Source organism: Rhyacophila brunnea, unplaced genomic scaffold, assembly GCF_057557595.1.
Source record: "Rhyacophila brunnea isolate RB1 unplaced genomic scaffold, BYU_Rbru_1.0 scaffold_22, whole genome shotgun sequence".
NCBI lineage: Eukaryota > Metazoa > Arthropoda > Insecta > Trichoptera > Rhyacophilidae > Rhyacophila > Rhyacophila brunnea.
In genome coordinates, this window is record NW_028232882.1 from 6,658,395 (window position 1) to 6,672,367 (window position 13,973).

A 13,973-nucleotide genomic window follows, 5' to 3' on the forward strand; every position below is an offset into this window, starting at 1 on the left:
GGCAGATACTCGAAGGGCGGCAAATCGAGGAGAATCATTTGGTATTATATAGAAATAGCTACCTAAACTTAGTTATATTATAACCAGAGCTTTGGAGATGTTTTGTTCCATTATTATCCAGTCGGTACTCGCAGCGATTTTAGTATGATGTCACCACGCTCAGCTAGAGATTTTTTTATTTTATTTTTGACTGCTCGGTTTCGTATACAAATGCTAATAAACTTGGAGCCTATACACATTATGAATATTTTTATAAATGTAAAACATCACAAACGAATAATAAATCAGTCATAATAATATAATGTCATTTACTCAGATTAAAGAGTTCCTTTCATAACAGTGGTAGGTATACTGCGCAAAAACCAATAATTATGTCGCGCCATAGTTATTAAAAGAAAATAATATTATATATTATATCAACGTTGGTAACGAACCAAGGAGAATTTATGGTAGAGATTTATAGGTAGGTAGGTACATACCGTATTTTTTAATTTATCCAAATATTTTTGCCAGTCATTCGCGAGATTTAAAAGTTGCCGGATGTACCTATTGCAAATAGATACCTATTCATAATGATTATTAATCCTTATTGACATTTGACATAATCAATTAGTATTCGTGCATATAATAGGTATTTACGTTAAGTACCAGCTAATTGTAATACAAATGTACACTAGTAGGTATCTACCTAGATTATATCATATTTATCGTGCTGTGAATAAAATACTGTGCAATACCTTCTTTTAAGTCGTTTTTTTGTAAACATATTTTTTGCTGATAATAGTGTGGATTCATAGTTTATTTCAATCATCAACGGTTGAATGTTGAGACTATTAATTAATAGTGTATTTATGATTAAATTTAGGTTTATATTAAAAAAATAATGAGGAAAATTATTTTGTTTACATGTTGTAGGGTACAATAATAGCATAGAAAAAATTGTGTGAAAATAATACATCTGCGTAGGTATTACTAAATGATACAAACCAAATGTGTCAGACATATTAACCAAATGGCATCTCCGACTCTGGTGATTTGGGTAAGTGTCTAACTAATATTATATTTATTCGCTTATTTATTTATTGATATATAAATTTAATTTTGTATGTTTCAGCTTAGTGGTAGGTGTATATTTTATTAGTAATGTATCTAAACCATGGCCCCCACAAGGGGGGGGCTGACAGGGCTCTAACCTGGGGCTCGGGCTCGATAAGTGAGATAAACACTTATCACAAATTTGCTCTAATAGCAAAAAATTCGCCTGCGGCGCTATTTTCCTTCAATAATGATATTATTTAAAATTATGTGGTTACACAATACAATTTATAATTGTCTAGCGATACTCAAAAACTCCACAATTCAAGTGTATGTATTAAAATATACAAAAAAACACTAAATATACACATCAATTTTAACGCGTACACCATTTGGAAAACATTACTGTAGAGCGTCACACTGCTTTTAACCTTAGCGATAGGTAGGGGGGGGCAAAGATCCTAACATGGGGCCCGCTTCAGGATGAGGGGGCCATGCTTCATACAACACATTTCTTAGATATTGGAGTAATGAAAGGATGATAAAAAAATGGGGCGGCATTTTGACGCTGCCTAGGGGCGGCATTTTGTCTAGGGACGTCACTGCATATGATCCTATTAGGATCTGACATGGTTAAAAAAAAAATGTAAAAAAACAAATACTATAATTATGTACTGTTATTGGCTGCACGTGAGCTCTAAGGAATGGAAATGGTTATAGGAATAACACAGATAATGTTTTCAAAATATTTTATTACAAACGTTTAGAAAAATAATTACAACATGAAACTTAATAATATGTAGTCCAAATATCTTGGATTTTTAACAAAGTTAAACCTCGATTAAGTATCTAGTTTTCAACACGATCACCAGTTTGGTATGATTATAAAGAAAGATGTTTTGAATTTGAATGAAATTCTTTAAAAGTAAAAAATGTTTATGACTATATTATGGACTATCTACATACTCAAATGATCCACAATAATCCAATTTTCACTGCGGTAAATACGGGTAAGTAATATGGCATTATTTTAATTTATCTTACTCTTTTACAATATAAAAATAGTCAACTGGTTTTAATTTTTTTATAAATTAAATTGAATATTAAAGTCATCATAGTTTATAGTGAAATAGGAATCTTCATGTCTTTTGAAATTCAAAAATAATATCAACGTGCTCCCACACAAGGTCTTGTCCACATAATGTGTCTCGCCGCGAGTGCATGTGGACACCTCAAATGAGGTCACCTGTACCTCGACCGCGCGCGACAGTGCGAGTCAAAACACGCCATGTGGACAAGGCCTAAGGAACTCAATGTTTGTGAACTGTTAGCATTGCAATGAAGTTTCTACCACAACATACAGAGGATATGTTTAATTTAAAAATACAATGTTAATTTTCCTTGCCACAGATCAATTATTATGACACATGGTATCGAGGTCAGAGCAGACATAATAATAAATAAAATTATGCCTAGCGATATCGACACGCAGATCCATCACAGGTAAAACCCTCTGAGCGGTTTCACACGGAGGACTCACGTATCCAATTCAGGTATGACAGATACAGTCCCCCCCCCTGCTAGAACTCCCAAAAGATGGAATGACAGCTGGGACTCAACTTCTCAAAAATCAGAATAAAGGAAACCTTACTATATTAACCTATTGGATGGCTGCCAATAGCGTCTTAAGATGTGTACTTTTCCGTGAACGGAACGCTGCTCATACAAAAATGACGTCTTTGGACGTACTACTTAAAACCGTTACTAGCGTAAATCAATTATTGTAAACATACAAATATGTTGAACACACAACGAAATATATTGGGAATATCGTCACATACTCGGAATTGAAACAGAATTCGTTGTTACCACTTGAAACGTAATTTGATTTTAATGTTTCATTTTTGCAATAAAATTCGCAGCGTGCAAGGTACCGCCATACATACACAAGTAACAAGAAACAAGAAAAATACAACGAATTAAAAATTTTATAATATTTTACAATAGAAATCCATAATTTAACTACACACTGCGCTTATTAAACTGGAAACTTTATCACTTTCAACTTAATCAAAATAATAAGTTCAGTAACAAGAAAACAAAAATATTGTGGTTGAGTGTGAAAGGGAATACAGCCATAAATTTAATTTACCTATGTGCCATGGAACATTCCAAAAATCTAATTCCAGACAATCTTAATTCAATTCGGTTATATGTAAAGTCACAATAATAGATTCTTAGACATCTTTGGCCATTTCTTTTTTGTGAAAGCATTTTATCCCAACTTACTGGTCGTATGTCTGATATGACTTCACTTTTCTCCCTCGGTCTGCCAAAAATGAAGGTAGCTGTGTCTAGCATGATTCCAAGAGCGTGTCGAGCAAGTCACCCATTCCTCTAATTCAGTACAGTAATACCCCGAAGTCACGTGACAGGTGAAACCGAAGAAAATCGCTAAGTGGGATTTGTGTTGGGGTACAACTTTGCATATAAATACATATAAATTTTGTTTAATTGCGACCAAGGACTAGCAAAAACATTAGTTTAGAAGACAAATATTTAATAAAATCGCAGTTCATTGTACGTATTAATATGCGCAAAATATTAAAAATATAAATGAGTTATGTAAAAAAGTTATTTTGATGTTGTGGCTTCATAAAATCTAACAAATTCGTCTGACTACACAAAACCTTCTTGTTTTCACGCAGATTTTCTTTTTTATTCCTTGCTTTGTATCTATAACGCGTTCTTAGTTGGAGTCTATGTTTTCTAATTTTTTTACGCCCTTTAAAACGAGCGTTATCCTGAAAACGGCGTTCAGAGATATTGGCATTTAAACATTTCAATTGGTTGCTGTAGAGATTCCCATTATCGACTAGTAAAATCAGTGAAACAGTCAGACCAAAATTGAGCATTTATCACCGCGCGCGGGTTAGTAGCAGCGACGGCTCCTCTAATACCATGCAAGTGCTACGCACTGCCTGCATTTTTGAAGACATCGCTCAACTTTTCATTGTTATTCATACACGTATCACTCACTTCGCGAAGTAGAACATGTAGCAGTATTATGAACAATACTCCGTTCATGAGCGCAGAGCGATTGCGATCCAAACAGATTTTCAGTTTGCACAGGATTACAATGAGGTAATTGTATACTACTTAAACGGTGGCCGAATGTTCCTGTAATGGCGTTTTGTGTAGAATTTTTTACACACTTTTAGATCGGCACGAAACGAAGGACTCTAGAAACAAAAACGCCAGTTTCTGTTTTATAACCATGTTGGCGAGTTAATTTTTAACAATTTCACAATTAACATATTTAATGAATCGCCAACATGTTACGAAAATACAAACTCCCACGTTTATTTCTAAACCACTCATACATTCAAAATAATAAAAAAAACACATCAGCGGTTATTTCTTTGGCTGATGCATTATTCGCTAGGAGCGTAAAGCCATAAACTGTGACATTTATATTTCTTTATTGATATTAAATCATTCTGTTCAAAAACTATTTTAAGAAATAGTATAAATAAACAAAGACATATTTAATTTACCTTCTGAGAAGTCGGTAAGAGAACATGGCAGCCTTCGGTGATTGAGGTAATCGTGAAACTACGCTTTACAACCTTATGTGGCTAGGACACGTATTCCGGATGCCACCAGAGTGTGACACTTCGTACCCTTATGGCACAGCCTCAAGGGTTCCGAACTTTCCAAAGTGGCACGAACTTGTGCTTGCCCTATGCCCCAATGCTGGGTCGTGACAGGGTGAAAGAAGAAGATCGTGTTACCACTGGTTAATAGTGGTGACGTTTGTATAGCGATTTGAACGTTTGCTATAAATCATGGTTTGAATCGCGACGTCTGATCGGTCGGCTACGTGGAGGGGTTTAGTAACTTGTTATTTATCCTAAGAGCGGGTTTGGCGACTCAACTCAATATTTATTTTGATTTTTTAATGAAACACTGCGGAATTTAAAACTCCCATCTGGATAAGCTGATAGATTTATCAATATAGCACCTACGCTGTGGTGAAGGATGGAGGTAGGCTATTAATATCTGCCATAAATAATGCATACTAAACTTTGTCAGTCATATTTGTTTTCATTAAAATAAGACTACAATATACAGATGGTGTTGGTTAGTTTTAAAAATTCAATGAAACCCTACGAAGCCAAGTCATTATAGATAATCGTCAAAAATTCTCATAATGCAAATAAATCAAACATAGCTTTGGATATTTTATAGATAGAATAATATTTTTTATCCATTATAGTTTGGTTTAGGTAGAGCTTAATAATGTGTATAAAAGTATTCTTAACCCAACAAACAATAATAAGTATGAATGAAAAAGTGTGCACAATCTTGTCATATCGCCCAAAGTATACAAAAACTATTATGGTTTGGTTTAGGCGGGGTTTAATTGATTTTTAAAAACCAACCAACACCATCTATAAATTGTAGACTTAATTCTATAATAATTATAAAATAAAAAGAACTTTTTATATACAACATATTTAAATTTTCTGTTGAATCATATAAACTTGACTTGACTAGCTTACACAATCAAAAAATTTTTTACTTGACATGTCATATTGATTTCCATAGTAACGCACGTATATATTAATAATTTAGTTGCTAAGACCCCCGAGTCCTAGCAACCAATAATGGTGTCGAAATAACTTTTCATACAAAACAGAATTAACTGAAAATGAATTCAATTCTACGTAAAGATGGCTAAAAGTATTTAAAAAATGCATTGGCATCATGTCTGATATATTTTAAAAGTTTCAAATGTCTAGCTAGTCATAGTTAAAAATCGATTGCAAGATTTGTACCAGACAAATAACTACCGGACAAATAAGAATACGAGCTAAGAAAAACGATGTAAAAATAAATACGTATGACTAACAGAATGTAATGTGCATGTGCACTATTTATAGTGGATCTTAACAGCCTACCTCCACCCTTTGCTACTACACCTACGTACATTCAAAACTGATTTTGTTGAAAAATCAGCCAAAGCAGGTTTGGTGACTAAAACGCGAGTCAAATTGAGGTGCATGTCGCCTACCGTTACGCTATTGCGGCGAAAATTTAATCTATGGTTTCGTCATTTTGCAGAATATTTTGAACCATCACCGTCTATGTAAATTCACTGAAGAATGACACTGATGAAGAGTGCTTACTATAATGTATTAGTAATTTGAATTATTATTAATTATTCATGCTAATTTCGATTAATTTAAGTTTCTACGTGTCCGTACGTTAAAATTACATGCGACATGACATTCATAGATAATATTTTGAAAAGAACCCAACTTGCAGACCATAGATAACAGACAACTTTATTATCGAAAATACATAGTGCCAACCGCTAAAAACAAAAAAACGTGATTTTGATATGACATTCGAAAAGTGTAGGCATGTGGAATATGATAAAAACATTCAAAACGTCATGCAGGTGCCGATGCAGTGCAGTGCATTGTGAGGTGCCCTCATTGTTGTTTTAGTGATTTCGGCAGATTTTGCCAACTGACAATGTTTGCTTAAAGGTTCAAAATGTGCTACGGGATGGGAGCATCTGTCTGATAACATTTTAAACACCAAGAACAACGACATTAGACACTTTTTTTCCGTAGCGGCAGCCCGTGACAGTAGGCGACATGCACCTCAATTTGGCTCGCGCTTAAGCGACTCAATTTACCACGCATAACATAAAATGATCTTCCTGTTGCATTTTAACCTGAAGCATCACTATAATTATCATAAAAATTAAAACCATATTCGTAATCGTTGAAAACATTATCTTCATCATCAAAATAATTATTGTAAAAATCTTCATGATCATTATTAAATTCATACAGATCACCTCCATATCTATCATCATCATCATCGTCAGTCGTTGAATCAGAATCGTCGACATCGAAATTTGTAAAATTAACCTTCGCATTTGGAAATTTTCCTCTAACTTGTTTTATTTTATCAGTGCGGTCCAACAATGGACACATTGCAAGACGTAGAAATTTAATGTCAGGACACTTATTTGCGACCACATCCAATAATTCTATGTCGACATTTTTAATTTCCACTAAAGCTAGCCTAACTAATTTTTGCAAATTTCCATTTCTAAATATGCCCATTAAATCTTTGGCAGTGAATATATCGTTACGTCCCAATCTTAGGATTCGTAGGTCGTGTAATTTATTTAGACATTTTAACCCGGAATTCGTTATCTTAAGGCAACTTAGAATTTGTAGGTGAGAAATATTCGGACAATCTGAGATGTGCTCCAATATTGTATCATCATATGTATCTCCGCCAAACAAACATAATGTTTTTAATTTATCCTTTTGCTGGTTAATCAGTTTAATGATGTTTTCCTGTGACACGTCACTTATTTCATTTATCATTAAATGCTCGAGGTTTTGACATGTAAGAAAGTCTTCAAAATTTCCGTCACTCAAACCGACATTTGACAGTCTTAAAGTCTTTAACAATGGGTGACAGCAAAAATTGATTACATATTCTGAAGTTGGATTAGCGACGTATGATTCAATCATAATTAATTCTTCTAAAGAACTGAGAGAGTCAATGTGTTTCATCATTTTTAAATTCAAATCGCACTCTATTAAATGGAGTTTATTGATGTTGGGACAATTGGTTAAAATATATTCCAAATGTTTGGCTTTATAAAGAGACACAATTTTAATGACTCTCACAAAGTTAAATACTTCCTTATGTTCATTAACAGAAGCGGTGAAGGCCTCGTCATCCATTTCATACTCCAAAACGATCGGTAAGCGGTCCCATATTCGGCGACAAGTAGAAACATCTCTCCATAGCTTACATACATGTCTTGATTCAATGATAGAATTATATGGCAAGTATGTGAATATTTCGGTCAATATTTCCGTTGGTAGATTTTTGATATTCATACTGAGTGTTTAAACAATCGGTATTGTTCCTATGATGAAGGGTTTTCCCATCAATGCAACGTCCAAAATCAGAGAAATCTGAAAAAGACATTAAAAGAAAAGTTAACGTTAAAGATAAACACTGATTTTTCAAATTAGTTTATTATGCCAGCAGTAGAAATTACAAAGTATAGTATAGCAATTGGCATAAGTCTGTTTATTGAAAGCCAGGTGGGATCAGCAGCAATTTTCGTAACCGATTTCGGCAAAATTCCTGAATTGAGGTGTCTGATTCCATAAAGCGAAGAGTCCACATTTGGTCAAAATCGAGAAAAAAATACGCACGTATTCTTTGTATAATTTTACACAATATGTATTGATCTATAAATTCCAAAACGCGACATAACCCTACGAAAAAAAATATTTTAAGTCTCGATTTATTACAAAAAGCGCCAAGTCCGTTTTTCATATTATTTAAAACTTGGTTGATTTCGCGCGTGTTTATGTCAACCAATAAGGGAACATTCAATATTGAAACGGGCATCTCCCATGCTGTAGCATCTGGTAAACTTATGACAGTGCCACGGAAATGTGTGCCTTATGCGGGATAAATTAAAAAGTGATAAGTCCAATTTTATTTTGCCTATATTTATTACATTTAAGAGTTTATCGGCTGAAACAAATTAGAATACAACAGAAAAAATATCTCACATTAAAACAAATAATTGAAGCTAGAAACATAAAAACGTTGTTTCCCGAAAATATTGAATTATGGACTTGTCGCTTTTTGTAATTAGACGCCTCATTTCAAGAATGATACCTAACCTAACAAATAATCCAGTACATCAGCTATTTTCAAAATGTGTTTGCCGCTGTATCCAGGATAACCGACTTGTACCGTATGTATTTAATGATTTGTGTTAAAACATACGCAAATCATTAAATTTTATTTTAACATTGTGTAGATTTATAGATATATTCTCAACAAAATACACGTTAATGGAGTTACTTACGCAGATTATGAATCTTTCAGGAAAAAGCTATTTGACACAATCCGTAGGCACGTAAGAACGCAGAATAGATATTTATAATGGTAGATATATTCATATAATTCAAACAAGATGAAGAAAACCTTTTATGGTAGAAGGTAAAATTGTAATTGAGAAATAAGAAACAATGTCGAACGGCGGGTTCATGACAGGTTATTAATACACAGATATTATTATTATGCGTAAAGATTAATATTCGTATAGGTACGAAATTTCAATTTACAACAATAATTTTATTTTCACCAGCTGTCAATAATGTCATAACAGTGTCAAGCAAGACATATCATAGATAATAATTTAGTCTATGATAATAATATAAGTGGCATGGTCAAGAGCATAGACTAGATTATCCATGGCGTAGAGTCCTTCGACAGGATAACAACCCATAGACTAATAATTTACGTAATATAAAGTTCGTTCCATTGAAACTGAATTGAATAAATCCAACGAATCCAACCAACCGTTGGATCTCGGACCATTTGGCAGAATTTCCACGGGAAACAGGAATGCGATTTCTGACCACTAATTAGTATTGCCAGTCATTTTAATTAATTCAACAACTTATCTGTCTCTAAAACAGCAACACATTTATTGAAATGTTTGCTCGGCCGTAGTCATTTGGCGAGCGCGGCGCGGCGACGTCTTGCGAAACTCAAACGTATAACCGTGTGTATTATGCCACAAAAAAGACACTGTCTACGAACATTTTACACACGGTTATACGTTTGAGTTTTGCAAGACGCCGCCGCGCCGCCCCCGCGCGATCACTACGTTCTTGCACTAAGGCCTACCGCGCATGGACGATTACATAACCGGCCGGTAGCATTCGGACAATCGTTGGTTTGCTCGCGCATGATCCAAATTATTATCGGCCAGTATGTTTAAGCGCGCATGGCGTGATATATAGATCGGAGGCAATACGCGCGCACTGAAGATATGCTTCCGCACAGAAAAATGGCGGACGCAATATAAGAAACGTCAAAATGGATTTTGTAGAGCTTATATTATATAATATATAGAGGTTTTGTATAGATTATCAAACTGTTTTAAAATGTGGGTGTATATATTATTAATTTATGAAGAAAGAAACTGAAAAAATGGGACTGGTACGCGCATGCAAAGCCAATAGGTACGCATCGATGAACTGTCAAGTCAAATGTGGTGGTTCGATGTATGCGTGCGCTAAATACGACCGCGTCACTTGTGCGTGCATGTATGAGTGCACTCTCGGCCGGCCATGACTTAACATCACTTAACATGTGCGGGCTCTCATTTAAAAGCATTGCCAATGGAACCCCGGCCGAATCGGTGTAAAATGTTGTGTCTGAACACAGATTTTCAATTCGGCCGTTCGCTCGATCGTCCATGCGCGGGGTTGCATTGCAATACGATGGTTACAACTCCTCGGTTGTTGACCGTACGATAGGAAATCGTACATGCGCGGTAGGCCTAATTATTCTTATTGACTCTGAAGTCCCTTGGAGATGTCGATCGTATTTTTTGCCTTGTGTTCTTCTGTGCTGGCCCCTTTTTACCCCCTTTTCTTCTCGGTTATTTATCTCTCTGGTTGCTCATCTTGTTTAGCAGGCTGGCAGGACTGACGCTTCTATCGTAGCGTCCTTTGTCTTTGGTTATTCAATTTGATATGTCTCAAGGAAACCAGGTAGGTGTTCTCTGGACTTCAGAGTCAACAAGAATAATAAGAGTTTTAATGGTAGGTAAAACTCCTTTCATTATTCGCTATTGACTCTGAAGTCCCTTGAGATATCTGTTTGTTGTCACCTGGTAAAGCAAGATAGATCCTGCAAGATAGGGTGGATGAACCTAACATGAGAATTAGGTATAACATCTCCTTGCTTTTAGGCTCAGTGCACCGGGCTGAACAGAGAGGTCAACATATTTTGTTCCCCCGCTGTAGAAGTCTGTGTGTCTATCGTTCTCTGGGAAAATGTTTTAAAAATAGGTTCTTGGCGCCAATTACCTCTTTGCAGGATGTCATCTATGGGGTAATTCTCTAACAAATTTAGAGAGGCGACTGCTGATCGAGTACTGCCTGGTGATTCCTGTACCGCTGCATCAGCGAGTACTGACTTCACCCAATTTCCGATGACTGCTCGAATCGCAGGTTTTAGGGGGCCGTCGAGATAAATAATTCCGGAATATTACTACCCTCTTCTCTTCTCTCATTGGAAACGCAGATAAGTTTTCGTAGCCAAAATACTGGATCGATGTTTTGGCAACTGGAAGCGCTTAATTTCCATCCAAATTGGCGGTGCCTTGATGTGTCTGTCTTGGAACCAAACACTGGCCATAGAATGATATGGTCGCCATTATCGACTAGGCCATTATCCGCTACACTGAGTAGGGTAAGGTCATGAACCCGTCGTCCCGATGCGAGTAATAATAATATAGCTGTTCTGCGTGAAACTTCATATAGATTGTATGCTAGTGGTGTTGTTTTCTTGATGAAGTCTACGATTATTCTTGGATCCCAAATCGGTGGTTTTGTAGGTCTAGTCTTGCGAGTGGATATGGATTTTAACATATGACGCACTACTATGTTACTGCTGATGTCTTTACTGATCATAGGTTTGCAAAAGGTAGCTATGGCCGACTTATGTACAAGAATAGTGTTATATGAAAGACCTTCCTTATTGTATAAGTGACCCATGTATCTAGCCACTTCAATCGGCTCGGGGGTATTATAGCATATCGTGTTGGCCATGCACCATGTCTTCCATTTGTCCCATGCAGGTCTATAAGTCTTCAAAGTGGATAGTCGCCAGCCGGAAGTGAGAAGTGATCTGTCCTCTACCGACCAGCTAGAAACTAACTCTGCCCACCCAACATTATCCATAACTGGAGTGATAGGTCCCGGACTTGTGGAGGTGGATGGTTTGTCACCGTATCCACTAGAAATGACTCCAAGTGCGGGATCGGGTAGGGGGGTTCCAGTGATCTCTGCTGTAGGTCTGCGCTCCAAAAACACTTCTTCACCATGGGGCCACTAGTAAATATTTTCCCCTTGCCATGTTCAGGTGTGCCAATACTTGTGGAATTAGATTCGGTGGTGGGAATATCCAGGCTAGTTTGAAGTCCCACTGTCGACTGAAGGCATCGTGGAACAGTGCAAAGGCATCGTTCGGATTTCGTGAGACATACGTTGCGACAACATGGGCTGTGTTGGACGCGAACAGATCTACGTCTGGGAGTCCCCATCTTTGAAATAGGGGAGCTGTAGCCGCCATAACTAGGTGCCACTCTGGGATAATTTTGCTGCGTGAGAGATGGTCAGCCACGCAGTTGTATTTTCCTGGAAGGTATTGTGCAGTCAATGATATACTGGCCTGGTTGGCGATTTCCAGGATCTGTCGGCAAAGACTTAGTAGGGTTGCGGACTTTGTGCCCCCTTCGTTGTTGATGTAGGCCATCACTGTTTTGTAGTCGGTTTGTAGGATTAATTCTGATCCCCTAAGCGTTTGCTCCCGGAGTTGTATGGCTGAGAGTACTGCATACAGCTCTTTTCGGTTGGAGTGCCACGTGGATTGGCGTTTTGTCCATGTACCTGATAGGTGGTACTCGTTTAACTGCGCTCCCCAGCCTGAATCGGCTGCGTCTGTGGTGAGGAAGTGATTTTAGGTTGCCCTGTGAATCTTTCCTGAAGAACTCACTGCTCGAATCCACCACATAATGTCCTCTCGAGCTTGTGGTGGAATCGATGTTGATTTGTGAGGGTGGCTCCTTGATAATTGAGCGCTCGTACGTTGTAGACGTCGGCAATGCAACCTCCCCTGTGGAGTGACGAAGGTTGCAAAGTTGAGTCGCCCGAGGAGGCCTTGGGCCTGCCTGAGCGACCAGCTGCCTTTTTGGATCTGCAATTGCAGGTGGTGACGAAGAGATGCGCACTTCTCTGTTGATAGATATTTCCGATTGTTGTGAGTATCCCAAGTGATACCCAAGAACTCCCGCTGTTGGCTTGGAATCAGACAAGATTTTTTCTTGTTGATTATCCAGCCTAGTGCCTGCATGAAATCTATCATATAAGTCAGTTGCGACAGAAGAATCTCTCTGGACTGATTTGCCATCAGAAAGTCGTCTAAGTAAGTGACGATTCTCATACCTCTTCCCCGGAGGTGTTTGTCCACCCACTTTGTTAATGAGGCAAACAGTCTTGGTGCTGCCGACAGTCCTAACGGAAGGCACGTGAATTGAAGGAGTTCTCCTTGGTAAACTAGCCGAAGAAATCGGCGATTTTGTATAGCTATTAATAGGTACATGTAGGTACGCTTGGCTTAGGTCTATTTTTACTAACCAGTCTTCCCTTTGCAGAAATGTTGGGACCTTGAAATGGTGGAATAGTTTGAATGGCCTTGGTTGTAGGAAACCGTTTAGGCGTTTTAGGTTGAAGACGGATCGTTGATTGCCGTCTTGCTTCCTTACTAGGAACAGGATTGAGAGGAAGCTCGGAGATGGTTCTGCCGATTCCAATACTCCATATTTCTTCAGTTCCGCGATTTGTAAAGTGATCTCCGGCGATTGTCGCGTTTGGAAATCCTTCTGGAATTGCACGGAAGGCATTATTAGACGGGGTTTCTTTATAAACGGAAGACGGGTTCCCGTTATTATTTTTAATAATGGTGGTGGTGCACCCTTGGCCTGCCAGATTTCCTGGAAATGCTGGAGGCGTCCCCCTTTGAACGTGGTGAGGGAGACCCGGTCACCTGCGTCTAGGGTAAGTGCCCCTCGCACCACCTCGGTTATCTCTGGGAAAACCTCGGTTGGATGGGCGTGGGCCTCTCGGCAAGCCACCCCTAATCTGGTCTGGTATCCTCCTCATGTATCCCTGCCTCTGAAAGGTGTCCTTGTGTCCACCTGACGAAGTGCTAGGTTGACTCTCCCTGCCCTGGTCAACCACTTTGGTGGTCTGATCGAAGACCTTCTCACGACCCCCACCTCTTTCTAGGAACAC